A 22,769-nucleotide genomic window follows, 5' to 3' on the forward strand; every position below is an offset into this window, starting at 1 on the left:
ATGCAATGTTCTTGGATTTTCATCACAATAAAATACACTGAACATAATCTTCACAAAATTAATTTACAAACGTTTAAGCTATTGCCATTATAAATTACAATACATTTTATTTAAGTATTAATTATTTACAAAATTAAAAGCCATTGTTATTTGCAATATCAATACATCTAAGACACGTAAAGACAACACACATTGCATTACAAATGCTATAGGTGTCACATTTGCGAAAGTTCAAACTATTGACGTAACTGACAAAGCTATTACTTTTGCTATTTTCAAAACCAACACTTAAATAAAAAAAGTGTCATTTACAATACCAATTGCTCAAACTTTCCTAATGCGAGACCTATTGCATTTCCAATGCTTGTTTACTTCTTTTTCTCATCAAAAACCTTGTAGCGCACATTTTCATCTTTTGTGACTTCTGATAGTGGTGTTCAAACTTTGTCTTTGTTTTGGAGAGAACTTTAAGTGACTCCACCAAGTTTATTTATCTTGTGTGATTTCCCATTGTAAACTTATGGTTACTTAACTCCTCTTAGAGTATGTCAGTTCTTCGGTGGTCATGTACCAATGTCCTCCCTCCCATATCTTGATTCGCTTTCAGACTTTTTACTAAGGAAGGATTAGTTGTCACCCAGGTTACTTTAATAAGAATTCCTGTTATTGAGTTGCACAGTACCTCCTCCAAGATTCGTTCTGCAAGATCTCTGTATAAACTGAATTCCTTAGGTGCGAGGTTCTCCATAGAGGTTTCTTAACTCATTCTCCTCTTCCTCAGCCTCTCCCCTCTTTATTGATCAGCACTATATATGAAGATGTTCTCTGATGGACAATTACATAAAACATCAGTATGTTCTTCTGTGTTACTATTTGAGCCAGCACTGCAATGTAATTGCTTGCCTTGCCCCGCCAAAAATGGCTTTGTTCTCGACTCAAGCAGGCCCATCTACTAAAGTAACGAGCAGCATGGCATTTTTAGGGTTTGGTCACATTTTTTTATCAATGCGCGAGCTGTATTGGGCATTCTACATTATTGCAACTTGACAAAGATAAGTGGAAATGTATATAACCTGCAGGCTAAAGCGACTCCAGCTTAGCACCTTTATGCAGTCAAATTTCCTTTCCTGATAATCTGTGCAGACCATTCTGTGATTCAACGCCGGCTAGGCTTAAGTAGAAAAATGCTCCTACCGTTTCACTGTGGGTAAAGATTTATATCGTAGTAAAGTAGTTAGATAACTTGAACTTGCGGACTCCGTCATCGCCCTCAAACAAAAGGGGCAGGGTGGAAATATAGTCGCTCCCTTTCCTTCCTGTGCTTCCTTGGAAAAGAGAAGCTGTATTCATGCAGGCTTAAAAATGGGTTCTCATCCAAATGAAAACTTAACCTTCTCTGAGAATCTAATCATTTTCACTAGTTTCAGATGGGACTTAAAATATTTGATTTTGGATACGGTTTGAAAATCTAGATTGAGGTAATTTCATTTACCCTTTTGTTTTAAATGCTATACATGTTCTCGCAAACAAATGTGCTGTATATTGCTTCAATTTTGGTGCTGACAGATGATACATGTAGCACTGGGAGCAGTGATGTCCTATGCTTAGCTTCTCCGAAAGCTACTTGTTCCAGATACCACTGACGGTGCAGCACTGATTCTTGTAACTGGGAGAGGTTAGAAGTAGCCCCAATGTAGCATTCACCGTGCCCCACCCACACGCTGTAAGTCAGATTTTAGAAGATGGGGTATTTGTTCCGGGGTGCAAAGTTTCTAGGCAAAATGTATGGGTAACAGAAAAGATGATTTTATTGATTTCTCAAAGGCCATGCTTAACTCTCAAAATGAAAACAATAGTAAAAAGACAAAATCCAATTTTTTCACTGGTGTTTAATACAATAGCACATCACTCTGCATTGTGTTATTAGCAAGACAAAATAATGTATGAAAAAGCAGAGAAGTCGTTGATCAAATAGAGGATATGTTCAAATTTACAAAACTGTTAGGGGCCTATTAATACAGATAAAGGATTTTGAAGTTGAATTAGGAAGAGAATGAAAGTACACACGAATGGTAAACAGAAAACTTAGGACAGTACCTGGCTCTGGCTTGAGATGGTTCCCTCCCTGCTTGTCTTTCTCTGAAATCTACCCTCTAGCGCTTGCCTTTGAGCATTATGTAACCATTGTTGCTGAGAACTTTCGGGCAGGAGGAGTGCTGTGTTACGAAAATCAAGGGATTGATTGGTGAGATCCTCCCATAAACCTTCAAACAAAGAGCATAAGGCATCCACAAGTGAAGCAAGAATGAGTGGCAAATGCAGGTGTGACTCCTTACCTGAGGCACAGGACGGCCTGCGTTGCACCAGAAATTATGCATAAGCTGGAATGCTGAAGAGGGACCCTGTGCTGGCGTGGTTGTGAAGCTTAACTAGGATGCAGAGTGAATAACGGGCTCTGGATTGTGTAGCGATTTCAACATTTTGAGGTTGCAGGCATGTTGCACTCACTGTATGGAAGTGTACGGTGAAGGTTGCAGAGGAGCAGTGGGTTTTTGGAACAGGCATTAGAGGTTTTGTATCACAAGGAAGAGGTGGATACTAAGTCTACAGGCTTGTCTGACAGATTATTCTTAATATGAAGCGCATTGAGGAATCCGGGGTTTAGATGCCCTTGTAATGTTTTAAATTTGAATGTGAGTGGGTTTAGAGACCAGATAAAGAGGGATTTTCTCTCAGATTCTTAATAAACAGGACCCTGACTAAGTAAGGTTTTAGGATCACTACCTGCTGTTCACTGGATGCCTTTGTGAGAAATGGCGGTATCCACTCCTGATTTTTTTCAGATTATAGCCAAAGGAGTAAGCTACATATCGCTCTAATTTGAGCTGCGCAGAAAATGCGCAAGTGGTTGCTCTGTTAGTGTCAGGTGAATGGCACCACTTGGACATAATCATGTATTACTGACCAAAACTCTGAACATGGCACATATATCTGGGAGCTTTTTAGGTCTCGCCTGGTGACTCAGCGCGAAAGCGATATCGCCAGAGAGATCTATTGTCGCTGAGGAGACCAAGGGAGACAGGAGATGGGCACGCGCAGGACGGACTGGAAATGTGAACCCGCGTGTACAGTCCAGTGATGTGCCCATCTCCTGTCCCCCTTCCGTCCTAGCAAGCCATGCAATGTGCTGCATGCCTCCCGTTCAACCCCACTCACCAGGTGACTGCGCTGATCTGCACCTGGCTTTTCATGTCTCCCGTCGGACTTCTGTCTGCGGAGTAGGCTCCTTCACGCCGGCTGCAACACGCGGGGCTCCCTCAGCTCATGGGAGCCCCGAACACTTCTTGCCGCACGCTCCATGCCCCGCCCAACTCCCAGGCAAGGTTGCCAGCCCACATGCTCCGCTGGGGATGATGTCCGCGCATGGCGGGCGTGCACGGCTCGCCGTCGTTTCAGCAGAACACGCGCATGGCGAGCTTTCACTTTCCAGGTCCCTGGTGGACACAGTTCTGGCGTATCTGTTCTAAAACGCTCTTCATCTGCGCTTCGCCCGCACTGTAGCCTGTGAATGCATTCAGCTCAGCACTTTCGCAGCAGGGTGTCTCCAAGTTAGGCTTAGGTCTGCGCACATGGAATAACAGAGATGAAGCGTGTTCTGTGCATCTCCGGCTCTCCTCTGTTGGCGCTTGAGTAATTTGTCCCCTACCGTCAATTTCCTCCTTTGGAGCGGCGCAGAGTGTTTCCAGCAGCCGGGCACAGCCAGGACCAGCAGCCGAGCCAAAAGTGTAAACAGATAAAGGGAAGCTCTGTGGTGCTATCTTCGCAAGAGGGGCTCACCTTAAACACCAATGCCATTTATGCAAGCCGAAACAGGCAAAACCTGCCAGAAAGCGTGAGATCACCCTTGTTGTTTCCTGTCTCTGTCTCCCCTGTCTCATTTCTGCGGGGTTACTTAACAGCATTTTGCCTAATTGCTTCATCAAGTAACGGTCTATAATCAACACTCCTGTCCCAAGAATACCTGCACGCACGGGCACCTTGTTTAATATTCTTGGCTACCTCCTTTCAGAATGGCGACCGCTTAGGGTAGTCACATTCCATGTGAAGGTATTGCATCCTTCGGAGGACATCTGTGCCATAGCCGGAGTCTAAGTCTAACCTTTTCCATGGTTAGACAGGAGTAAGTTACGTTTGATTGAAATAATTAAAATGAATCAATTTCAACCTATTGTCCTGAACACACTTAGTGTTTATGGTGGCATTCTGTCCATTTCTTTATCTGTAATGTCTTTCTCAACAATGTCTGCCCATCCTGTTTTCACGTTTGAGAATGGTGTGAAAAGTGTCAATCAATAGCTGATATTGTATTGTAATGCAATGTAAATGGAGTTATATAGTGTTTTCCTCTGATCTGATCAGATGTTGAAGTGCTTTATGGCGAGTCACATGGCACTCCGACACTTGGTAGTAGTTTCTGGTTGTGATTTTGGTCTTGTGTTCTCAGAAGATAACCTTACGTGCTTTTAGTTTAGTTTGTAGTGGAATCAAAGTTTTTTTTGTGTTTTCTGAAAGTATTACCAATAGAGTATTAGAAAACTTGTTGGATTTCATGCAGTCTTGTGATGGTAAAAAAGAGGGAGTATTGGTCGCTTAATAGTGCTTCTATTTTTTCATATAATATTATAGTTGGACTGGGTTACAAGGAAGATCTGTCAGCAGGTAAGATTGACTGAGTTCTTGCATAAGGTTTCGACAAGTTGGCCTGAACATCTGTTGTTGGATAGAGCCATCTTTTTTCTATGGATCATTTTGTCAAGGTATCCATGATGGCCAGAGTGGGAAAAGTAAGCTCTTTTCAGTTTTTCGAATTGCAGATGCTTGTCAGTGGCTCTTATTTTCACTGGAATGTAGGGCTACATGCCCGAAGCATTTTTGAACTTAGAAACGCCCCGATTCTATTTATCCAGTTTCTCTTACTGCAGGCCTGATGTGCTTTGGTGCCTTCTTTACAAATTGTCCGTGCCTTCTTTTTTTTTTTATTTTTTATTAAATGTTTTTATTGTTTTAACTTCCATAGTTAACAATGACACAGTACTTCGTCCCAAATTCAGTCCATCAGTACAGAATAGTTGTAATACACACAATAATAATGTTACACAGCCATTTCGCCAACAACCCTACTTGGCAGGCGGCATTCCTCCGCAAATCAGGGGAATAAGAGGGGCCAGAGAACAACACAGAGGAGTGGACAGTCATTTGAACCCAGCGCCATGTTAGGAGACAAACCCTCTACGGAGTAACTTACAGTATTACCCATCAGCCGCGAGACCATAGCACATCCCAGAATCAAAACCTCCCCCCAATAAGCCACTCGAACGGTCGACTCTTTCCCATCGCTACAGCATCACCCCACCTTAATAAATCGTCAAGGCCTCAGCCAATCCCCGCTGGCTCGTTCCCACTCTCCGGTACTTCGATATTTAAGCTGTCTACCTCATCATCTATGTTCCGTTTCCCACGTTGCATATAAGTGACATACAGACCCCCAAAATTTTTTGGTAGGCTTCTGGGAGGCAGGAGCTCACTATATACCTCAGACGGTGTGGAGCAGTAAATCATATCTCGGGACCATTGCCGCTGCGTCGGAGGGGGCCCCCCTCATCCAACACAATGCCAACAGTCTCTTGGCTACAAGCAACCCCATGTCAACCAATCGGCGCGCCGCCTTGGGCAACGCCTTGGTATGTAGTATCGGGTTCCCAAGGCCTACATGCTCCGAAGATAACCCACTTACATTCAAGAACTGTTGGCACGGAAACTGAAAAATTCAAAGGACAAGTTTATTAAGACCCCATGGGGTGGTGGTACATTCCTACAGCACCCTTCGGTAATGCAAGAAGTATCACACCGAACATCGGTGTGACCCTTTCTTTTATACAATTTGCAGGTAATAAAAAGATAGGCGGTACAAAGTTACAAAGCGTTATGTACATATATGGTCATTTTTGGAACACAGCCAGCTCATTGGAGGGGTTACAACTCCGCTGGTCAGTTTGGCGGCACATTCCTGAGGGGTGACTGGTCAGTGGGGACTGCGCATGTACATGCTTGACCAGTGCTAAAAATAGCCTGTTGCTGGGCAAACTCAAGTGGTCAGTGGTACGGACAACGGACTAAAGGGCATGCTGGCCACGAGGCCGCTTATGATCTAAGATGGCCGCCGTAACACACAAAATGGCGTTTCCAAGTATAGCCAAGTTAAGCAGGAAAACGTGTAGCACAGCTAAGCGCAAACTCGGCCATTGTCAAATTACGACAGACGACCCTTTTAGCGTTTAGCTGAAGCTACCTCATAGTGAACATAATCAGGGTGTTCATCTTCAATATCAATCAGCATTATTTGAGTTACTTCTTTATGAAGCATCATTTTGTCATGAGCAAGAGCTCGTCGTGATGGTATGCAAGCCGATAAGCACATGGAACATAAAGCTGGGCCACATTGAATACATAAGCAAACAAAGAACAGTATCCCCACAATGATACATAAAATCGTTAGCAGTTTCCAACCCCAAGTGGTAAGCATTGACCAGAACCACCCTGAAAGAGTCCAAGTTCCATTGTCCGGGTGTATTTCAGCAGCTATCTTATGCAATTTTGAAATAGCATCATAAACAGATGGTGAATTGTCAGGTACGTATACACAGCAGCTGCTTCCGATAATTCTACATGCCCCCCCACGGTCAGCTAGAACTACATCTAGAACCATTCTGTTTTGGAGCGTAACAATCCTAGAAATCTGGAGTTCTTCCGTAATATTTCCAAGTGCAATAGCAGTATCATTGGCTACAGCCTCAACAACACGGGTCAATCGTCGTATTTTCCGACTATTCAGAGCGGCCCCCACAAAGGAAAACAGTCCCAAATTAAAGTCCACATATTGCTGTAAGGCAGTATCGGTCTGGTCGATATCGTCCAGAACAACAGTCCGTTTGACACGATTCAAAACAAAGTTGTGATACAAAATATAATCATTGATACATTGGCGGAGCGATGAATACAGGGGGTAGTACAAAAGATACATAACAAGTGCCTAACCATCCCAACGGAAGCTGATGATAACCTTTCATTCCACAAATGAAATAAGTGTTGCGAGATGCTACAAACGATATGCCATTCGGGCTGTCAAAGGTAAGTGTGGTATTGCATTCACTTTTCCCCACCGGAATTGTACCTTTATTGCGTATACACAGATCGGCTTTAGTAGCAATAACATTAATAACATGTGAGCTGGATACATTGATGTTCCGTTGATTGCTGTAAACACGTGGGGCAGACGCATTATCGGGGCGGTACTCCTCCCATTCAAATCGTGTACCCTCAGCCCGTGGATACCCATCCCTGTCGTGATAACAAATTTTATTCAAACGGAAAAGCACCCCCCCCTTTTGTTGGCCATCTCAAAGTGAAGAGAAGAGTGTACCAGGCATTACAGGATCCATTATGTGAAAACGGGAGAGGAATGAGTGGAGTGCCCCCTTTCTTCTGGTGCCCAGGCAACATCCCACACACCCAACAATTAGACGTATTTGTCATGTTATGTGTATGATGCAGAATCTGAATAAAACTATTGTTCAAATAAGTCTGTCGGTGCCGTTCTTCATGATAGGGCAAGGTGAAGTGAAAATGTTCAGATGGAGCCGGGGTAGTCGGCAGCAAATGTTCACGTGCAGGCACCACAAGTTCAACTACCCAGGCTATCACAGCTATTACCACAATTGTCAAGACGAAAAGGATGGCACCAAGTATTCTTTTGTCTCGTGCTGCGGAAGACGCCATAGGTCAAAAAGTTCTTAATGTCTCAGATAATTCAAATTGTTCACAAAGTCTCAAATATACATAGGTATATACCTAAAAAAGAAAAATACGGTGCTGAGCTCCGAGGTAGCCGTTGTTTTCTTCACCGGGGTCCCTTCGTGGTCGCCAATTTGTAGTATCGGGTTCCCAAAGCCTACATGCTCCGAAGATAACCCACTTACATTCAAGAACTGTTGGCACGGAAACTGAAAAATTCAAAGGACAAGTTTATTAAGACCCCATGGGTGGTGGTACATTCCTACAGCACCCTTCGGTAATGCAAGAAGTATCACACCGAACATCGGTGTGACCCTTTCTTTTATACAATTTGCAGGTAATAAAAAGATAGGCGGTACAAAGTTACAAAGCGTTATGTACATATATGGTCATTTTTGGAACACAGCCAGCTCATTGGAGGGGTTACAACTCCGCTGCTCAGTTTGGCGGCACATTCCTGAGGGGTGACTGGTCAGTGGGGACTGCGCATGTACATGCTTGACCAGTGCTAAAAATAGCCTGTTGCTGGGCAAACTCAAGTGGTCAGTGGTACGGACAACGGACTAAAGGGCATGCTGGCCACGAGGCCGCTTATGATCTAAGATGGCCGCCGTAACACACAAAATGGCGTTTCCAAGTATAGCCAAGTTAAGCAGGAAAAAGTGTAGCACAGCTAAGCGCTAACTCGGCCATTGTCAAATTACGACAGGTATATCCCAGAACGCCATCAGAGGGTCCAGTGTGAGTCTCTGGTCGACCACTCTACCCAATTCCTCAAACACACTTTCCCAATAAGAATGAACTCCCGGGCACATCCATGCCAAATGCACAAAATCCGCAACTGGAACATCACACCTCACACCTGGCGTTGTTACGTAGGCCGTATCTGCACAGCCGTTCAGGAGTATAATAAATCCTGTTCAAAAACTTAAAATGCACTAATCTGTGCCGACCATGTAGTGACACCTTCCTGGTGTTTGTGCAGCAATAAAACCACCTGTCCTCTTCCAATTGCACTTCCAAGTCTTGTTGCAATGCAAGTCTAGCCACAGTGTATTTGTGTGCCCCGTGCGAGATCGCTATTTTATAGACAGACGTAATCAGCTTGCGGGGAGGAACACTTTTGATAACATGCCTCAGTTCTAGAACCTCTGCAGGCTCCACCCTATCGCCACCCAATTGTACTCTGGTGACCCACGGATTCTATGAAATTGAAATCTAGTCAACAGGGAGGGTTCTTCCATATCGCCCTTCAATTGCTCCCACGTGAAGGCTACTCCATCACGAAACAGATCACCAGTCACCCCCACCTTAAGGTCACGTAATGCTTGTACATACCCTGTTCAGTGCAGGGTCCTATCCATCTCATCCACTCTAAAGGCATGACCGGAGAGTACAACAAAGCACCCGCTTGATTTTGTAATAGGCAGAACCACGCGTGCCGAGTAGTATTTAATGAATCTAAAATGCTCGTTCTACGATCCACTGGCTACATAATAGTAGCTGGCAGAGGGATTGGATCAGTGAAGAGTCTTTCTAGTCGCAAATACGGGACGTCTGCGGCTCTGTGAATCCAGTCGTGCAGCTGCACTCCCTGAGCCGCCCTGTAGTATAATTCCAAGTCAGGCGCACCTAGACCGCCCAGATTATATGGCACTCCCCACTTTACCCTAGCCTGCCTTCCTCCCCAAGCCAACTTTAACATCAATTTCCTCAGCGTATGAAAGAATATGTGCGGCAGCACCAGCTGGATATTTGTGAAGAAAAACAAGAGTCTGGGCAGCACCACTATTTTCATAATAGAGATTCGCCCCATCAGAGACAATGGTAGACGACACCACAAGTCGACCTCTTATTCTAATCGGGAAATGGCTGTGCCATAATTTTCTCTAAAGACTATATCCGCATCAGTGTAGAGTTGCACGCCTAAATAACTCACATAGTCCGTAGTCCACAGTAGTGGGTATTCCATGTCAAATTCAGTAGTGATTGGCGTCAAGGGGAACACCAGAGACTTGCCCCAGTTCTCCCGCAGCCCAGACAACGCACCAAATCGGATCACCTCCCTGATGATCGGTGCTGAGTTGTTTTCTGGGTCTCTTACGTACAATAACGTATCATCGGCGTATGTAGATATAACTATTCGATACGTTGGGAATCCGATGCCTTCATTCCTATGATACTCCCTCAATGCGTAAGCCAATGGCTCCGCCACAAGGGCGTACAGCAGGGGGGACAGCGGGCAGCCCTGTCTGGTACCTTTGGAAATATTAAAAGGGGCCGTTACCAGATCCCCAATTCGCACCTTGGCGGTTGGCTTATAATAAAGGGTCCCTAGCATTTGTAAAAAAACTGCTCCCAGCCCCATTCTCTGTAGCACTTGCGTTAAAAAAGGACCATTCCACGGAATCGAACGCCTTCTCCATATCAAGGAAAACAGCTATCGCCTACGTGTCCTGTCGAATATGCTGCATTACTCCAAAGACTGTACGGAGGTTATATGTTAAGTTCCTGTACGGGATAAATCCCGCCTGTTCGGGGGCAACAAGAATATGTGCCATCAGGGAGAGTCTAGTGGCCATGACCTTAGCGAATATTTTATCATCAACGTTAAGTAGACTACGGACGGAACGAACTGCACTCATCCAACAGTTTACCCGGCTTTGGGATAGCCACTAGCATAGCCTCTCTCATAGACGGAGGCAGCAAGCCCTTTTCAAACATGTCATAGAGGGTTGCGAGATGTGGGAGTAGTTGTTGCAAAAATGCCTTATAAAAGGCGACTATCAAACCATCGGTCCCCGGGGCACTTCCCGCCTTCCTACTACCCACTGGTATAATATTGCCGGAAGCGTTCAGCCACCTCCAAATCCTCTGTCAAATGCTCCCCACTATCCGACTTAATGTCAGTAACTAACGTTTTGCCTCGTCTCGCCTTCATTAATCGAGCCAGAACAGATCCCGGCCGCTCCCCTTCACCATACACTCGCGCCGTGGCGTACTTGCCTAAATGTTTCACCTCACTATCCGCTGCCGCATGGTATTCCGTCAGTACCACTTTATTTTCCTCGTCAATGGACTCTCGGTCCTCTACAAGTCGTCGCCGCAATAGATCTTTTAGTTTCGCCTCTAGATCCGTCAGAGTCTTGTGCAAGGCTCTAAGGACGCCCGAATGCTTGGCCATAGCCACCCCTCTGATGTAAACCTTAAACGCCTCTCACAGTGTTTTGAAGTCTTCCACCGAGCCAATATTTGTGTCGAAGGAGTCAATGGCGGCTGCCATCTCCTCCCTGAACACCGGATCTAGTAAAGAGTAAAGGGGGAACCTCCACATAAATGGCAGCAGTCGCCTGCCCGGGATCTCTAATGCCAACAGCAACAGGGAGTGGTCCGAGAGCGTGTGCGGTAGTACTATGCATTGCCGCACCCAATGACTCAGTGCATTGGAAACCATCCAGTAATCAATCCGAGTACGTATATTATGATATGCCGAGTAATGCGTGTAGCCTCCCTTCTCTGCATTCCGTTCACGCCACATCGCACACATCCAAATGTACTGATACCTCATCAAGCTTCCTGGCAGCCGCCGATGGGCACCTAAGAGGTCCGGCAGATCTGTCCCTGTCTGGATCTCTGACCAAATTGAAGTCCCCTCCCCAAAGGATCTTGGCATCCCACCACTGGGTAATTATCATAGCCACATCCCTAAAGAATTCGATGCAGTCAAAGTTCGGGCCATAAACATTAACTAGAAGTAAGTCTAACCCCCTGCCCGCACATTTGGAGAAGACATATCTACCTTTCGGATCCCCTCTAAGCGTGAGTGTAAGTGAAGTTCTTGGGTTGACCCAGTTTAGAACACCCCTAGCATGTGTGGTAAACCCGGCTGAGTTGATATTACCCTCCAACCCCCTATATTTTAACATAGGGTTCATTTGGGGCAGATTAGTCTCCTATAGTAGGGCCAAATCTACATTATGTCTGTTAAGGTAGATCAAAACCTTTCTGAGTTTCCGGTGGTCATTGAGTCCCCTAAAGTTCCATGACCAGGACCTTATTTCACCGCCCCTTCCCTGACCTTCATGCTGCGTGCCTGCCATTCGTGGTGTTGTGTGTGCTTGTAGCAAATCGTGTACTATGGGACTCAGACGTACCCTGATGCGTAAAACCACCCCTCCACAAACATCTACAACATTCCCCCCCTGTATAACCACCCCCCCGGCCCCCACCCACAGCTGACCGCCCCAACATGGCTGCATGCAATACACTACTCCATCCCTCCACCCCCAGACTCCCCCCCCCCCCCCCCCCACCTCTACCCATGAACCCTACTGTGAAAAAGAAGACAACAACAGTGCAAGGCACGCGTGGGCGGAGGTAGCTCTTTGCTTCAAACTTTAGATAAGTAGTAACAACTACCGTAAATTTGCCCTAGTCCCTCCGTGCCACACAAGAACATTTACAGCTGAGTCTACAAAACTTCCTGCCCCAGCTAACATGTTAACAGGCACCCCCGACTTATCTCAGTCTTCAAGTACCAGTCAGCTCCTCCAGAATCACCTCCAAGAAGTCGAATCCTGAGTTGTATCATACGGCTCACCAGTATGCAGCAGGCCAACCCGCAACCCGACCACCAAGTGACAGAGGCCGAGTGACCGAGTCAGGCCGGCTACACCTTCAGAAAGGAGCCCCCCATCCAGACAAGCCATGCTATTACACATAGAAGTATGTCCAGATGCACTAAGCATCTCACTTCATGTCTTTTTGCACTTTACAACGTCCTAGCATCTGCCACCATGGAGTTCAGTCTTGTTCATCCAGTGAGGCCCCCTCCATTCCTCCGTGCTGCATGCTCAACAGACTGGCCTTCCGGTCTTTGGCCCAATTCTTGATAGCCTGCTGCAAAACCTTGGGGTCCGTAAATATGTGTGACTTCCCTTGTCTGTTAACTCGAAGCTTTGCGGGGTACAGCATAGCGTAATCCACCCCCAGATCACGCAATTGTTTCTTGAGGGGCACAAAATATCTACGGGCATCCTGTAACCGAGCCGTAAAGTCAGGACATAGAGAGTTCCGAACCCTCGTACTTCAAGATTTTCTGTTCCCTTGCCACCCGCAGGTCAGCGTCTCGATAATTGAGCAATTTTGCAATAATGGGGCACGGAGGAGCACCCGGCGGCGGGTGAGGTCCCAGGGACCTGTGCGCCCTCTCCACGACAAACATTGCCGAGAAGACATCGTTCCTCAGCAAAGAGACTAGCAATTTCTCCATGAATAGTTCCATGTTGCCGGTAGCGGTCGTTTCTGGAAGGCCCACCAGCCGCAGGTTACAGCGCCGGGAACGCTATTCTATATCTTCGGTCTTATCCTGCAGGACACGTATGACTTTCCCCAATTACTTGTGATCCACATCTAGCGTGGTCTGAGCCTCCTCTACCTCCGTGAGTCTCCTCTCAGACATATCCAAGCGTTCTGCATGCTTATCCAGCTGCTCCACCATTCTATCCATCCTGTACGACATGGCGTCCATTTTCATGCCCAACGCAGTGATGCCGCTCTGTAATGATTGCTCCATGGACTTTAGGATAGAGCGGATGTCTTCATCTGCATCCTCCTGTACTGGCGTCATCGCCCCTGCACCCCTGCCGGGGCCAGGGTCCTGCGACTTGGATCGTCGTTGTTCAAAGGACAATTTGGATTGAGTTTTGTCACCCTTACCCATTCTTGTTGCTTACGGCCTCACCAGGCTGTCCAAGCCGCCACGCCGACAATACTCGGGGCGACCACAGGCGGGGAAGGCAAGATCCGTTCACAGTTTCAGTCTCCTTTAGCTCGCAATCACCGCAGGCCAGCGGAATCCCAGTTCACTCCTGGCACGTCCCCACAGTCACCACTCCATTGCGCGGCTTAGCGAGCCTCACCGTGTCCAGGCGTTCGACTTAGGAGTTAGCCTGACCAGCTGGCCGACGTAGCAGCGTTGAGATGCAATGCCCCGGGTGCAGCTTGGCTCACCTCCACCTCCACTCAGTGAGCCCAAGTATCAATAGGTGCCAAGCGATGGAAATGCTGACAGTGTCCACCCGGGCGCGGACTGGCCAACCAAATGCTATGGGTCTCCGGTGCAGCTGTGCGTGCAAAAGACGGGCCCAAGGTCACAATGCGTCTGCGCACCCCGAGAGTCCCATCAATAAGGCGCCGAAGTTTGTCCTGCATGCGCCAAATTCTCACCAGTCCAGCGCCAAGACCCACAAGGGACGCGCCCCACCTCTTTATGGCACTAAGGGCTTCACTGTAGATGGGGTCAGCGTCGACCCTAGGCAGCAACTACCACTTCCAGCTCCGGCGATCACCAGCTGTCCCCGACTCACCCTCGATGCTCCATCCCAGTGCACTGGCCTCTTACTTCAACTTCAGCAGCAGCCTCGCCTGATATTCTCAGCCACCCGGAGGCCCACTCCGCACCAGGGTGAGCGCAGCACCTCTCGCCGACAGTCCTCCTCAGGGTCCGACCACAGTCTTCCCCTGTGGCCGCACGTCGCGCTACGTAGCACGGCCTCGCGAGCTATTGTGGGCCGGGGATTCGCGGCCTAGCCGCGATGGATCTTCCCGGCTTTTCCTGCCTCCGGGAGGCTCAGCAATCACGGGACCGGCGCGACACAGCGTTTCCGGACCCCTCCGGCACTTCAGGGGCTATATCTTAGCACTTGAGGTGCTTCCGCAGTAGGATAATTTAGCGGATCGAGTGTCGGCTCGACGGATCTCTGAGATTAAGCGGCCATCGCGCTCCCGAGCAAGCTCCGCCGTCCGTGCCTTCTTTTACCCCCCCTGCCCTCCCTCCCGTTGTTGTGCCTTCTTTACCCCCGCCCTCCCTTTTTCTGTGCCTTCTCCCCCATCCCTCTCCCGCCCTCCCTCGCTCCCATTGTCCGTGATGTCTACCATTTAACGTGCAATAGGTCTTGCATTTAGACGAGTTTGAGCTATTTGTCATTTTAAATGACAATGCCATTTATTAATGTTTTGGTTTTTAAAACATAAATAAAACGCATTGTCATTTACAATGCCAATAGCTTAAACTCACGTAAATGTGAGACCTAGTGCAGTGCAAATGCTTGTTTAATAATGCCATGATGCCTTGCTTGATTTGTCAGGTGGGCAGACCTCTCCTGGCCCCGGGCCTTAGGACTGGCAACGTTCACTGCCGCCGTCGGTCTGAGGGTTGTTTGCAAGAGGAACATGGCAGACATGGGTACTATTTGCAGTGCTTGGTCTTCCCGCAGCAATCTTCTATATTAAACATATTTCCTCATACAATGGTGTGATGATTTACTTGTTTGTTTGGGTAGTATTTTTGGTCAGGGTGATTTCTGATTATTTCCCGCTCTTGTCGGCCGTTGGTGTTCTTTATGGAGTGGACTGTGATATTTGGAGGTGCTGCCCTTGGCAGCTGAATGACTTTATGACTGCAGCATATCTTCTGCCACTCTAAGGGACACAGCACCAAACTCATGCAGACTGCCACCGCAGTCTGTGTGATATGATGCTCTAAAAAGTGAAAACACCCACATGGAACACACACTGAGTGCCATGTCCCCCAACACTGCATATAATATTTGTATGTCACCCCTACAGCCCTAAGGTGGGTGCATTATATTGCATGTGATGACATATCTACATGAGCAGATATGCCCCTGTGTTGGCCAGTTCTATTATTGATAGTACAGATGAATAGGGAAGCCATCTTAAGGTATGTACTGGACACTGGTCAAAACGAGTTTCCCAGCTACATAAGGGCTGCACTGAAAGCCATGTTGTTTGGTATCAAATACCTTGTATTAATAAACCCACATTGATTCCAGGGTTGGATTTATTAATACATGCACCCAAATGGTACCTCGGAGCCCCCCCTGAAAACCTACCTATCTCTAGTCTATTGGCTTCCACCACAGAGGTGTTTCTGACCCCCTGGAGGTGAGAGCCCATGCTCTCTGAGGTCGGAAACAGTGCCTGCTTGGCAGGTGGTGTTATCTCCTCCTCCTCCAAGCAGGATGTCTAGTAAATCAGTAAATCAGAATATCAAGGCTGGGGTTCTCAAAGGCCTCCCCAGCCTTTGATATGCGACCCTGGTTTATCTGAGACAGGGAAAATGACACCTCCTGCCCAGGGCCATTTGGCACCAGGGCAGGTAAGAAAATTAGCTAGTAAGGAGGCTTGTTCCCTCTCAAGCTAGTACCACCCCTGATGTTGGCTACCTGAAGTGAACACAATTCGGAAAATTCCACCATCTTGGTTTTTGGTGGAATTCGGTCCTCTGGATCAGGGTTATGCCCATTCCCCACAGGAAGTGGTCATATTGCGGGTGTAGTCACCCTAAAGATAGGTAGCCCATTGGCTACTACCTAACACTTCCTGTAACACCCCTAAATACAATATTTCGGTGGCACGCCTAATGCCAGGACCTCTGATTCGATGGACACAAAGGAGGAGTAAACAGAGAAGATAACTAACCTGAGAACAGAGGATCACGGCTGACTTGGTGCCAACCCTACCAGCCTGCCTCATGCACCTGACCCTCATGGTGAAACCGGCTTGTCCTGCCGCTGTGCAGACTCCAAGAAGCCCAGATGGCTGTAAGTGCTTACAAATTGTCAGAGAACTCCTTTGGGGAGTAGAGGAGCTACTCCTCTGCAGCCGCAGGCACCAAAGAAATAAGGTTTGGATCACCTTCCTGCTGCTTACCAGGATTACCGACACTGGAGCTGCACAGGCAAAGGTTGCCATGTTTCCACTGGTCAGATCTGTCTTCCTTCCAAGTGTGGGGACGCTAGGACCAACTGGAGCCACACAGTACCAATACCTGGGTGCCGGACCCTTTGCACGAACCAGGGCTTGACTCCAACACCGAGGAAGACTGACCTGCACTTAGAGGGACTTCAGTGACAGTGTGACCCACATGGAGAGTGCCCCAGCTGTCTTTTTTGCCCCTTTTCCCTAGAACCAAGACAAAGAGAGGGCCTCCGACTGCCACCACCAGACACCTCAAAGCACCTCTGCACCTGCACCCCACAGACCGAGTCTGAGGAGGTGACGATGCCAACGGGGTCCTGAGACCCTCAAAGGTTCATCCCACCTGTAGGTTGGCCTTGACTGGACAATCACTGCCTGCAGCCTTTTTGTACTAGCTCCCTCAACTGCAAATGTCTCCTGAAGCATGAACCCAAAGCCAATAAGACATCACTGCACCTGAGCCCTACAACCCGAGGAGAAGTGGACAAAGTGTTTCTACATGCCCGAGCATCTTAAGGACCGAGCACCCCCTGTGGGTTCACCTGGACTGGCCCTCCAATCCGAGCTTGCAGCCTCTTTCTTACTCGACCATTCCCAATTGAAGTGAACAGGATGCCCAATGCCAAAACACACCTCTGCACCTGGCCGCCTCAGTCCTGCCTGAGGTGTCCTATTGGTGTGGCCTTTGACCTTGCCCCCTACTCACCATAAGTCCAGGAGAAGGGGTCTGTAAGTCGCTGATAAGTGCCCAAAAGCAATACATGTTTTTCCTCCATCGGATAACATTACCCCACCAGAAATTGCACAGTCAACTTTTGAAACTTATAAAAAAAATCATATCTCAAAAAGTATTTCTGATTCCAATGATATTGGTATCTAAATTCATATAAAGAAAAGTATTATTTTTATAAATTGGTGTTGGATTTCTTTTAGTGTGTTTCTCACTAACTGCCTTTGTGTGTGCATTGAATGCTTAGCACTAGCCTCTGATAAGCCTAACGGCTCGCCCACGTTACCACAAAAGAGAACATTTGAGATATAATTTGTGCCTCCGCAAACCAGTTGGGGTTTGCCTGGACTCAGTGAACCTCATTTTGGTCCACTTTATAAAGAGCCAGCGTCCTTCAGCAGGCCACTCTGCACTGTTACTGACCTTGCATTAGCCATCTTCGCAAAGGAACAGGAATTCTTCACAGTCTCAAATAACTTTGGGGAGAGGGTGCTGAATAGGCTAAGGAGTGAAAATAAAACTGGGCAGCAGGAGTATTCTTAGGATCACCAGATTGGGCTGCAAAGGAGGCTGTATGACGTGGGCAACAAGGCTGGTAATCTGCATTTCAAACCCATACGGCAGAAGGAGGAATTCTTGTGGCTATGTGAATTAGTGGACATGAAATGTGGGAATGTAAGGACTGATGTGGCATTTGCGTTGGGCATTCACTAACTAGTACCAGCAATTCTACCGCCCATTCTTGTTAGATGATGGCCCCACTGAGGAGACCATTCTTCAGTACCTCAGGCTCCCTCTGTAGGAGCATTTACTATTGGATGAATTGAAGACAACCATATACTACCTCCAATATGTCAACGTTTTAGCCACCCTAGCCTAATAGTGACGATGATCAAGCTCTTGCATGACTCAGTTGGTCCCAGACTTCCCAGCCCCCTCTTGGATGCTAGAGCTGTGGGGAGCTTCTGCTGCCAGACACGCTACAATTACACTGCTAAATCCCCCGTTTCCCTATCGATTGTGCAGAGGAAGATATTGGTTCAAGTCTTTGCTCATCATCTTCTTGCGATCATGGTTTCTTTAATGTACTAGTACCAGCATTTTTGTGCCACAGATTAACACGAAAGGATAAGCTTTGACTTATTAACTGCTGAGATAGGGTCTACAGTTTTGCCGGTCCATTTTTGGTTTTGTTTGTATATGCTGAAAAGACGCTTGACGCCGTTGAATGCAGCTTCTGTTTGAGTATTTTTCAGCAGATGGGTTTCTGGCTTGAACATGTTTTTGTGTTGCTGTTCTACATAGGTCTACCGTATCTGTGATTACAGTGAACAGAGTGCTCTTTCAACCGTTTCACCAGAGCAGGAGGACTTATTCCATCGCCACATCTTGTTTCTTCGGTGGGAAGTCTGGTTAAAGGGTATATGTGAAACAGCAGCTGTTGTGGCAGTGACGACTAGATATCACTGTATGTGGAGACCTTTTTTTTGCATATTGTGGATCCATGTGGACGCAATCCTCAGATTACTTTATATAATAAGGGAATTTGGTTACAATTTTCTTATGAGCTGGTCCAAGTCCTCTCTTTATCTGTTCCGAATATATTCTCTTGTTTTACCTGTGGACCTCTGCCTAAATGTGAGAACAGCTTTAGATAACCGGGTATGAAACCTCCTGGTCTTTAAAACAATTCAGTGAAAGCAACTTGGTCCCATTTCATAACGAATTCAACATAGTTATTCAGCACTGGAGTACGTTGCTTCTCTCCCCACTGGGCAGCATAGCCCTGTTCGAAATAGTCTCACTCCAAGATTTACTTTGATTTTTAAGCACACCCAGTTTTTGAACCCCTCAGAGTATTTTTGAGATGTGTAAACTCAAAATCTTTGCATTGGGGCGGCCTCACCATAGCCTCACCATAGATCTTTTTGCCTTCATTTTATCGGTCACTTTGTGATTGATGCATACATAAACATATAATGCAAAGCTGCCATCTCGTTTTGGGACAGCTAATGCTTAATCAAATGCTCCATCACAGGATCACTTGATTTATATTAAAAGAAAAGTGGGGGGAGGTGGGGGGGTTTGTGTGAGGAAACTAATTTGTATTTCCTCTGTGGGAGTTAAGAAAATGGGGCAGTGATGCATACTAGTCGGACTGTTCTCATGCCTTGAATAGCCACTATGACATAGTGATGTGCAAGATATACAGTATGAGAGACTAACCTAGACGCACACAGCTTAAGATCTTACAAAGGGTGTACTTCAGCCGGTCCTGGCATTTTTTTCGTGGCTCTGATGGCCAAAATGACTTGTATTAGGTGCGAAAAAAGCAAGGGTACTTTTTCCTTACATGGTAGATGTGGGTTATTGGGGACGCATGGGAAGGGGGAAACCGAACAGGCTTTAGTTTGGGGACGTAGATGACATTGACCATAGTTGTGTATCTGTGTTCTCTTGTCTGCCTAGACACATAGCCACAATCTATCAGTTGGGGTTGATGATTCCAGGCAGGAACATTACCTGGGAGAGGGGTCACCCTAAATTCCCTGCGAATGCGCAGTGGAGGAGAGGCATGGCTGGTGTATGCATATATATATAAAAGAAATAGGCAGGGTCTCCATGGTAGTTAAAAAAATATTCTTCAAAAATAGAAGGCCGATAGGGAGATGGTCATTCAATTTATTCCTTGGGCCAGCACGAGTTGGTTCTGATGTGGCTGTCCATCCACATTTGACATGTTTCTCTGCTGCAGCCACTCCCTGACCACAGGGGCAGTGTGGTGCTTATTTCCAGCTCCTCACTGCCCCTACTCCTTAAATCCCAGTTTCTCCTCCTAGGTGACTGAATATTGAAAGATTCTGGAGGCTCGATCCATGCTTAATAAACCTTGTAAAGTTTAACCAAGATCAAATTTTGATCTTTTATTAACCATTGCGGTCAAACGGATCCTAATGGACTGGAAATCTGCCAACCTCACCCCTTTCCACACGTGGTGGCCTTGGGTAACTTCTGTCTGTAGTGCACATAATTAACAATGCCCTATGCGAGCTGACAATAAATAGTTCAACAAGCAATGTTTGATGTTCATAAGACAGATTGATTTATTGGAGGCTTCTTGTATATAGTTCATATAGTTATTCACACTGAGTCATCACCACGTCCTAATTGATGCCACCATCTCCTTAGTGCATCAGCTGGTCCTACTTCATTATGCATTCATTATTCACTTTTTTATTTATCCCCTTCTTCTCCTTACCTTCAAATTGTTGTTCTTCTCTTCTCTGTCCTCTTCTTGTTCTTTTGTTTCTTGGGGATACAGTGTCTCCTTAAGAGTATGATCTTAACATTGTTGTGAGTCAATTAGATCGGTCATTGCAGGAATATATCAGTCATCAATCAGCAGTCATGTAAATTACTTACTCCATTTTAAATCAAACCATTTGTGTATTGCTTTCATACCAGTCTTGCCATTTTAGAGCTTTATATATATTAGATGGCAACAATGGCAATAAGGTGCAATGTCCGATTGGTTTGTTATGTTTATCAGTACTTATTTATATAAAGTAAGACTTGTGTAACTTATTTATATAATGTAACACTTGTGGAACAAAAAAATCCCAATATTTGCGATGTGTCTGATGCAATCAGACTCTTCGTTTGGTGTATTTAGGAACAAATGCGATTGCGCCTGTTTTGCAAAAAGGAAAAATTGTGAAAATATCTCTGAAACATGGCTGAAGTTGTTTAAGATCATAGAAATCAACTCTGTTGATCCACTTATTAATTCCCGATATATTAAATTGTTGGATTAGCTGCCGTCTTTTACATTTCAGAATGCTTATCTCGGTTGATGGTGCAGGCTGCTGTTATACATCAATACCCTAAGAATTGATACAGCATGAGAAATTTACCTCTGTCATCTTGGAACTATCATGACTGAGATCACTGTCCAATTCCAAGGCTAGTCTTGCTGCTACCTATATTTTGTTTGCTTAAATCTTATTTAATTTCTGTACCGTTCTCTTAAAAATTAACAGACCTTGGTGGCAGACTCCTCCTTGTGAATGTCTGCTTACCCGAGAATTAATACAGTTCTCTAATCCAACGTAATGCTGATTAGGATATTTTGACTGCACAGCCCGTCTCAAATGGTCACTTTTTAATACTTTATAAGCTAGGTCGTTTAGCTGTATCTAGATCCTATATTCACTGCTTGTTGTGCATACAACCTATATGTTAACTCTTTTCCTACTTAGATGTGAATATTTTCAAATTCGATCGTCAGAGTTATATTTTATTTCTCCCAGTGATGCTCATTAAATCTGCTGCTATCGTTTACCCTTCTAAACATGGAGCCATTTCAGCCCATTATCTCAGTTTCTCTACAAATTTCAGTTGATTAAACAAACTCTAAGAACTAATAAAAGCCTGAGTAAAGGCAACTCTAGATATGAAAACAGGGCTGATGACGTTTCATAAATTGAGGGTGTTTAGCATTCAATAGCTTGGTTTTCTTAAGCTAAATTTGGTCTTCCTCATAATCAGCATTTGTCTAAATTAGTTTAAAATTTAGTTAGAATCAATTATCTAGCATAATTGTGGTTGTCGTGCTTCTCTAAACTATTGTATCCAGTATAATTGCAGATTTTCGAATGTAATAAAATTACTGGGTTTTTAAACCATCTTTCTGCGTGTTGTATTGTAGGTGTTGCCTTTTTCATGCAGTCATGAGGGACAGGCTATAGTGTAGTTACTTGACAGAGGTGGACATGGAATTCTGTAAAACATAGGATTCTGTAATTTAATTTTTTTTAAAATATATTTTATTTCCATACTTTGCACACATTACACATTGTACACTTATACATTTCATATTAATCACCTGTTAAAAAAAACAAAGAATCAGCAATAATAACTCATTTTGATATATGTACACAGTATATCATTTAACTCTTCATTACAAAATGTAAAGACGAAAAAAGGAGAAGAAAAGAAAGAAAAAAAAAAAAGAAAACAAAGAAAAAGACAACCCTTAATCTTACTGAGACCCAATATTCTCTTTCCATCTAGTTATAGGTTCCCAGATTCTTAATCCTCTCATTTTACCTCTTATCCCTTTCCAGGCATGAATAGGTTTTTCCAAATTATAAGCCGCTAATAGATTAGCCAACCAAGTTTGCATGATAGGTGGATTTTTATCGAGCCAGGCTCTGGCTATAGTCAGTCTATAGACTGCCGCAGCCACAAAAATAAATCCTTTATGTGCTATACCCCCATCATGATCTATCCCCAACAGTAATAATGATGGGGTGAGGGTTATTTGTAACTTCAATGATCTAGTTAAAAAACGTTCTATGTTTCCAATCAAAGTATACAATTGTGGACAGGTGGCGAAGACATT

The 22,769-nt window shown here is 45.6% G+C and overlaps 1 protein-coding gene across 1 annotated transcript in view; it reads left to right on the forward strand.

The window, feature by feature from the left end:
• Positions 1–22,769, forward strand: part of WWC3 (WWC family member 3) — a 638,290-nt gene that overhangs the window by 305,080 nt on the left and 310,441 nt on the right. The window lies entirely within an intron of this gene.

This window comes from Lissotriton vulgaris, chromosome 8, assembly GCF_964263255.1.
Source record: "Lissotriton vulgaris chromosome 8, aLisVul1.2, whole genome shotgun sequence".
NCBI classification, from domain to species: domain Eukaryota; kingdom Metazoa; phylum Chordata; class Amphibia; order Caudata; family Salamandridae; genus Lissotriton; species Lissotriton vulgaris.